The sequence below is a fragment of the Carex rostrata genome, chromosome 4, assembly GCF_964058835.1.
Source record: "Carex rostrata chromosome 4, lpCarRost1.2, whole genome shotgun sequence".
In the NCBI taxonomy this organism is placed as follows: Eukaryota; Viridiplantae; Streptophyta; class Magnoliopsida; order Poales; family Cyperaceae; genus Carex; species Carex rostrata.
In genome coordinates this window covers 8,226,575-8,234,854 of record NC_135921.1, presented here as the reverse complement: position 1 = coordinate 8,234,854, position 8,280 = coordinate 8,226,575, and the positions used below count along the sequence as shown (strand labels likewise).

The 8,280-nt window shown below is 31.0% G+C and overlaps 1 non-coding gene across 1 annotated transcript; it reads left to right on the top strand.

The window, feature by feature from the left end:
- The first annotated feature begins 7,847 nt into the window (after positions 1–7,847).
- TRNAL-UAA (transfer RNA leucine (anticodon UAA)) lies at positions 7,848–7,930 on the top strand. Its single transcript has one exon. It is a non-coding gene; the product is annotated as a tRNA-Leu (tRNA).
- Positions 7,931–8,280: the final 350 nt, after the last annotated feature.

Below are 8,280 nucleotides of genomic sequence, written 5' to 3'. Positions count from 1 at the left end.
GGCAATTCTAGCATATTGGATTTTATGGTATATTTAGAGAGATTTTAGTGATAGAGACATGTTTCTTTCCTTGACTTACTATTACATGTGTCATACATCAGTTAAATATAATGTATATTTATTTTGATACGGTTTAGAATTTATTTGCTCATTAATGAAAGAATCATTAAACCGAATCAAGTTAATTAAAGATACGCATTAACAATTATCCTAGATATTTAGGGAGAACATGCAGGAACTATACCTGTCTATCTAGTTAACTGGTCAGTTCTGTAATTTACGTTTCAATGCAAGGAAACAGGATTTCTAGCCTTAACTTTAAAAAAAAAATTAAAAGCTACACATACACATGCACATATTGTCTAAATAATAGAGAAAAAAAAATTCAAGACTTTGATTTTATTTATATAGCTTTTTGATAAAAAAAAAAAACATTGAAGTTTATAAATAAGGGGTCAATTTGGGTCCGATGCTGCGATGCACATCCGACTCAAATTTAAGTTTCATGGATTTTGCGTTCGTCTAATCTGCTTTAAAAGCCGTGTACACTAGATCTAATATTAAAGTGAACACACAAATATTAAAACAATACACATAAATTTTAAAGTGGATTAAACAGACGCAAAACCCATCGAACTCAAATTTAAGTCTGATGAACGTTGGATCCAAATAAATATATAAATATATTTATAAATCACCTTAGCTCATCCCCTAATATAAATATATCAAAACATTCAATTTTTTAAACTTTTAAAGAAAAGAAATTTTAATCTTCCTACAAGCAACAGAGGAAGAATTTTGCACCTGAAGTGCATTCCATTTTTGCTTATTGAGTACCACACGCCTTAAAAGAAGCATTAAATTTCTTTTTAACTTTAAATGCAGCAATATGTAATATACAAGATGGAATTCGCATCCTATGAGATATTTCATATTTTGCGTGACTGTTCGGAAAATCTCAACCCTTCAAGTACGTTCTACACGAATCTCAAAGTTCAAATAATACTGCCCCTATGCTATCCTCGAATAGGCACCGGACACGTCGTTCACGTAAAATATGAGATATCTCATAGGATATGCATTCTACAAGATGAGGATTCAAATACTTCGGGTTTTTACCATGTTTTTATTTTTTAAGTTATATGCTAAAATAAAACTGTTAAATGATCTATGTTATTTTTTTAGATACACATAAAAAATTATCTCTTTCGGTGTATATTTTATATAAATCAATGAATTGAAAATCAACATCAAGATATTATCTACATCAATGAATTTTTACAAGTTTTTGATAGCAATCACAACAAAGTAAAAATATTATATTTTTTTATTTGAGGAGGGTTCAAATACCTCTATGTTTTTGTGCCTCCATCTCTCTCCATTATTTTCAAATTTCAAACAGTCGATCCGAACTGTTCAACCTAACCTCCATACTAAAATATGTTTGGAGACCAAATTTTATATTTTTAGAAATTTTTTTACTATTTTCTTAGATAGGTACAAAATCAGTAAATCTGAACCATCTAAAAACAGTATTTTTTTTACCTATCTAAAAAAATAGTAAAAAAATTCCTAAAAATATAAAATTTGGTCTCAAAACATATTTTAGCATAGAGGTTAGGTTGAGCGGTTCGGATCGACTGTTTGAACTTTGAAAATGATGGAGAGAGATGGAGCCATTTGAACCCTCCTCTTTTTATATATACATAGAAAAAAATATTGTAGATCATATTTAAATATGTTATTTTGATATTTAAATTTTAAAATTTTGAGTTATAAAAAATTTAAAAATAGAGATATGATGAAGAGAAAAAAAAAATCTTTTTTTTTTGTTAACTCTTCGTATAGAAATGTAGGTTTCGAAATCACAGTAAAATTAATCACATCCTTGTGGAGGAAGGTGACTTAAAAGTGAAATTTAATCTTTTAAAAGATTTGTTTAGATCTTATGTCCCGGCGACCCGGCCTCATGGGCCCGCACGCTATACCAAGTGTCTCGCATTCGAAATCTGGATTATGCGAATATGGGCCATGTGGCGGTGAAATTGCGACACGCCGATACACCGGAAAGGCAGTGGTTAGAAGGGCAAATCGTTGAACACTAGAGATGCCGACACGTGTCGCAACGGACGGAAAGAAAAGATGGTGGCGACACCGCTGAGTGCTATCTGTGCCGCAATTTGTTTTAACTTTTAATGGAACGGCGAATGCTTCGTGTTTGGTTTTTAAATACAAAATTAATCATGATTGCAAGTGTTGGTCGGTTTGTCATTTGTGTATCGTGGAAGTATTAGCACGCTGCCAATTTAAAAAAAAAAAAAATTATATATATATATATATATATGACCCTACCAATTTCCTGAATTTATGTTACCAGTATTTTGTGGTTGTGAATTATATAGCTGGGTCCCTGTTCTGTTTTTTGATTACAACGCACTTGGGCACCAGGGACCCTCACTTGGTCGTTACAATACGGTTGAAATTGGGCCATGTATTTGTTTTCATCACAAATTAATGATATGATGAAGGGCCATTGTCAGTATAATTAATTACTCTTTTTTTCTTTTCTTTTTGGTAATGTTTTTAGAGTGATGCTTCTATGGACATAAGGACCTATTTGTAAAATGAACACTTTTTTTATTTTCAAAGTTCAAACAGTCGATCCGAACCGTTCATCTTGTTCTCCATATTAATATGTGCTTGGAGACCAAATTTTACATTTTTCTGAATTTTTTTACTATTTATTAAGATGGGTACAAAAAATATCAAATTCAGACCATTGAATTTTGTACCCATCTTAATAAATAGTAAACAAATTCAGAAAATTGTAAAATTTGGTCTCCAAGCACATATTAATATGGAGAATAAGATGAACGGTTCGGATCGACTGTTTAAACTTTGAAAATAAAAATATATTCATTTTACAAATAGATCCTTATGTCCATATAAGCCTTTGCCATGTTTTTATATCCAGAATTGTCTTCTAAAAATTTGTATTTATACAAATATATAATTCTTTAAACTTTGATTTATTAACAATCTTCCCTTTCTTCTTGTATTTGGTTCAGTATCTCATGCAACCGTTATCCAGAAATCATTTTCACATTGGAGACCCAAATTTTTAGAAGGAGATAATCTTGGACGGTGAATTGCATATCAAACAATTAAAGTTGGGTATTTTTTTTAGTTAAATATAATCTTACCTTATGTTCTATTCAATAAATAAGATTAAGTTGGGGCAGATTTCGGTTCATTGTTAGAGAGGCTAAGTTATCTCTATAATTTTAAATTTTAAATTATGTATATTAAAATTTATTTATTTATTTATTTTTTAGAATTTTTATATAGTATAGTTCATTTTATAAAATATCGAATATTTATTTGTAGTATAGTGGTTGTAGAGAATTGAGTTTAAATCTCACTCACCATATTGTGTATTTTAAATTTCAATCTCTTATCAAGATTTTCTAGTTCTGCTACTGGTATTGACATCAGTGTTGTAAAAAACGTTCGTTTAGGCCAATTAGTCGTTGGTAGTGACCAAACCTGATCGATTATTTTCCATTATGGCCGATTATTTTCGATTATTCCCGATTAATCATTTGACGATACCCTATCCATTCGACGACCGCATACCGTTATTTACAACTGATTGACATAAGCACATTTACTAAAACAACGAGATTTTCAAGCTTGTAAACATCATATTTTTAATAATATTGTTGATATTTAACAACCTCACAATTATAATTCAAGGCGGAGGCATGGTTTCTAGTTAATGCGAGTCAACTTACAGGTAAATATCTATAATACTTCGATTTTTGTGTGTGTGTGTGTGTCTTTAGAAGTATGGGTCAATCATATAAAACAAAATTGGGGCCCAAATTTCTAGATGAATGGATCTAATTTAGGTCAGGACGACTACATTACTCATTTTTTGACCGGAAAGAACGTGGAAATTCAATTTTTTTTTGTTTGATTTTATAAAAGTAGAATTAGACTTATTGTCAAAATATTTCTAGAATTATTTTTGTGATCAAGACTCAAGAGTGAAGTCGCACATTAGTTTCCAACCTTTTTACAATTGTAAAAAAAGATTTAAAAAAAAAACAATTGCAAAAAAAAAATGATTCAATTATTTACAATTATATCACCTAAGGTAATTCAAATTTTGAATTTAGATCCGGACCATCATATGTGTTTCGGTACAAATATTAAAGAGATTTAGTACATTATTCTTCCAACTGAATTGTTTCGAATTCTGATCAGACAATCTACATTCAAATTCAAAATTGAGTAACCTCATAGGATCCGCATTCGGAGTTTCGAACGATTCACTGTCATATTTAAAGATAATAAATAAACTCAAAGGCCAAAAGTAACGGAAAACGATGATTAGGTCGAATTGAAATAATAATTTATTTGTCTTAATTGTGTTCAAATTAATTCATGAGGAATCAACCCACTAATGAGCAAATAGTTTTGACCTCATCAAACAAGAAAAAAGAAAGAAAGAAAGAAATGAACATAATATAAATTTCTTTCTGCTCATTGAAATCATGTATTCCACTAATGTAATTATCTTTATCTGAAGCAAAATTGCCAATAATTTTAAATTTTCTAACCTTCATGAGATTTTTGACAAAACTGCGTCTTCCCTTGCGATTACTAAACTTTTCACGTGATAATTAATTGTTGTCTTGTACATGTATGGTTATTTTTTGCGGTAAAAATTTCCTCACAACTAATTTGTGAGTTAGATTTCTGGCTTTTCTCCAACTTTTTTTTTTTTTTTTTTTTTTTTTGAGATGGTATTTTTATTTTCTGAAGGGACGCAAAATGTGTATCATGCTTTACAAGGACCGCATGTGGTGACCAAAGACCTGTGGTCACGTACGTACTCACGTGGCAATGCAATTTAATTGGTCATATAGTCATATTCCAGCCCTGGCCCCAATTTAGAAGGACCGTCTTAAATTGATCAGACTTTTTTAAAACGAGGGGGAGATGAACAACTGCATTGTATGTTACATGTAAATATAAGACTGCCAGTCAAGTCAACCGAAAAGAAAAATAAAACAAGGACCTACGACTACGAGTCAAGCAACCATTTCCATTATGGGTTTGCTTTTAGCTCGTGTCAATCGTGTGTTTTGTTTTCTTCTTGGAAGGTGATGAATTTCTACTGGCATCCAATCAAAAATTCTATATATAATTTCAATTGTTTGATTTGCATGAAGATTCATATGAACAGTTTAAATTTACATAACAGTTAAAATTAATACAAATTTAATTATAATTTTTTTATGCCTGGACAACGCGCTTTAATCTTTTATTTCCCAAATTGAAACGCATTGTTTATCACTCTTTAACCAGTTTGATGATCGATGAGTTGGAAGAAGGTTGAGTTTTTGATTAATTATTCTTAGGTCGGGTCGGATCCAATGGCCACTTGAATTTGTTTAAACAGTCTTGGTTTGGGCTGCCACCATTAATTGTCATTATCACAATGTCACTTGTAACTAAATCCAGTATGTTTAGCCCACTTAGCTTCTTCGACCTACAACAGAGGGTCCAATTGGACTAATTTATCTTTCTTTATTGACCACTACATCCATGCCATAAAAGAATTTCTTGTAATCTGATCAATCGATTTAAAAACACAAAATAAAGGTTTAAAGACGGACATGTAGTGGATGGATAGTGCATAGAGAATCGAAATGATTAGCACTAATTTGCTGGGATGTAACTATTGGTAGTGGTTTGCTCTCGGGTAGGGGCAGGGCGGGCTGGGCATACCCAGGTACGGGCACGGGTAGAGATTGGGCATGGGTAGACGGGTATCTCAGGCCAGGTATCCCGGGTTTTTTTTTTCAAAAACTGTGTCCTGCCCGTCCTATACCCGTGCCCGTTGTACCCTTGAGGGGCAGGATGATCTGGTCCGGTTTTTTTTTTTCTATTTTTTTCTGTTTTTTTTAACAGTGTCATATAAATATTATTACGTGTTTATAATTCGACTTTTAAAATTTGAATAGTTTAATATCAAATAGTATATATATATGTATATATATACATAAAATTATCAAGTCACATATTTATAATTCCTAAATAAATAAAATTTGTAACTTATATATAAAAATTATTCTTGCGAAAATTTGTATGTTTATTCGGCTAAGTACAAATGTATTTATTTATTTCTTTACACGAGTCATTTTATTTTATTTTCAAATTCTCATTCTAATTATATAGTTTCATAATTTATTTATATCTCAAAATTTTTAGTTTACATTTTAAATTGATAATATATTTTGTAAACATTCATTTTAAATTGATAATATATTTTGTAAACGTTCATTTATTTTCAATAGGTTAAATAAAATATAAATAAAAAATATCTTAAATCAATTACTTTAAAACAATAAAATATAAATAAAAAATTTCTTAAATCAATTACTTTAAAAATAATTATGAATTATTTTAAAGCAATAGATTAAAAAATAAAAGTTACCCTCCTCCTCATTTAGATTTTTTTTATTTTAAACTTATCAATTTTGACTCATTTCAAGTGATTAAATCATCAAAGTTGATAGTTAATACTCCAAATATAGTCTAATACTTGTACCGAATTCAATTAGCTCAATTGAATATTATAAATAACTTTTACTGTATAAAACCTTAGTAATAAATATTTATCATGTCGCATGCATATTAGAAGATTTGAGTTAGGCTGGGGTGCTATGGATAGCATAGTGGCCTCTATGCTACGGCTCAATATTCGAGTTTTCAAAATCCAAACGGTTGATCTGAACCGTTCATCTTATTCTCCATATTAATATCTGCTTGGATACCAAATTTTATAATTTTCTGAATTTTTTTACTATTTATTAAGCCACTTTGAAAATCGCTAATCCAACGGTTTTACTGTTTTGTGCAGCCACCGTTGGATCAACAATTTTGTAAAATACTTAATAAATAGTAAAAAAATTCAGAAAAATGTAAAATTTGGTCTCCAAGCAGATATTAATATGGAGAATAAGATGAACGGTTCGGATCGACCGTTTGGATTTTGAAAACTCGAATATTGAGCCGTAGTATAGAGGCCACTATGCTATCCATAGCACCCCAGCCTAACTCAGAAGATTTTTCTTATTCTTGATTCATTTCAAGTGATTAAATCATCAAATTGGATAAATATTTATTAGATCAATTTTTAAAGTATAAATATATTTTTATGAAACATGTTAGAATATGTTGTATGTATTGTAGATATATTTGATTAATTTTGAACTCATTTCAAGTGATTAAATAAACAAAACTGACAGTACGAGTACGGGTATAATTCGGTCCGGGTATGGTCGGATTTTTGCCCAAAAAACGGTAACTGACCCGTTTTTTATCCGAACCCGTGTACCCGTTTACCCGACCTATACCCGGGCTCGGGCAAGAGTACCTCGGGCATAGGGCACGGGAGGACCGGGCACAGACACGGACTGCCCCAGACGGGTTTAATCAATCCACTAACTATTGGTAGCCTCTACCAATCATTTAAAAAAAAAAATTCCCCGCAATTGTCAACAGTTTCGCGCTCCAACTTTACAATCAAAATTGAAAATTTGGTTACCAAACGCGAAATCCCTACCAAACCTAATCCATGTGTAACCTTATGACCGATATTGTCAAGGTATGTTTGGTGTCACCATTCTTTTCTTGTCTTTATTAATTCTTACTTTCGTTTAGTACCTAATAGCGACACTACATCCTTAATTTTTGGTTCATGAACCGATTCTCGACGGTGTGTATCAGAAAATAGAACAAATATATAAAATTTGCAGTATTAACAAAAATGAGCTGGTTTGCCCGAGTGGTTAAGGGGGAAGACTTAAGATCTTCTGCACATAAGTGCGCATGGGTTCGAACCCCATAGCCAGCATTTTTCTGGAAATGAATTATTTGCATTTTGTAAACTTTTAGTTTCAGAGGGTCAAATTTTGGGAGGGCCGTTATAATTATTGATCTTTTCTCTTTCAAAATATCATTTTTATATAGCTTCTCCCGTAAAACTCTTCAAGCTCAAATGAATTTTACCCTCTGGAAATGACTTATTTGCATTTTGTAGACTTTTAGTTTCAGAGGGTCAGATTTTGGGAGGCCCATTACATTTTTATAGCGAGGCCCATTAAAATTGTTGATCTTTTCTCTTTCAAAACATCATTTTTATATAGCTTCTCCCGTAAAACTCGGCGATTTTTATTAATATCCCTAAAACAAATCAAAATTTTA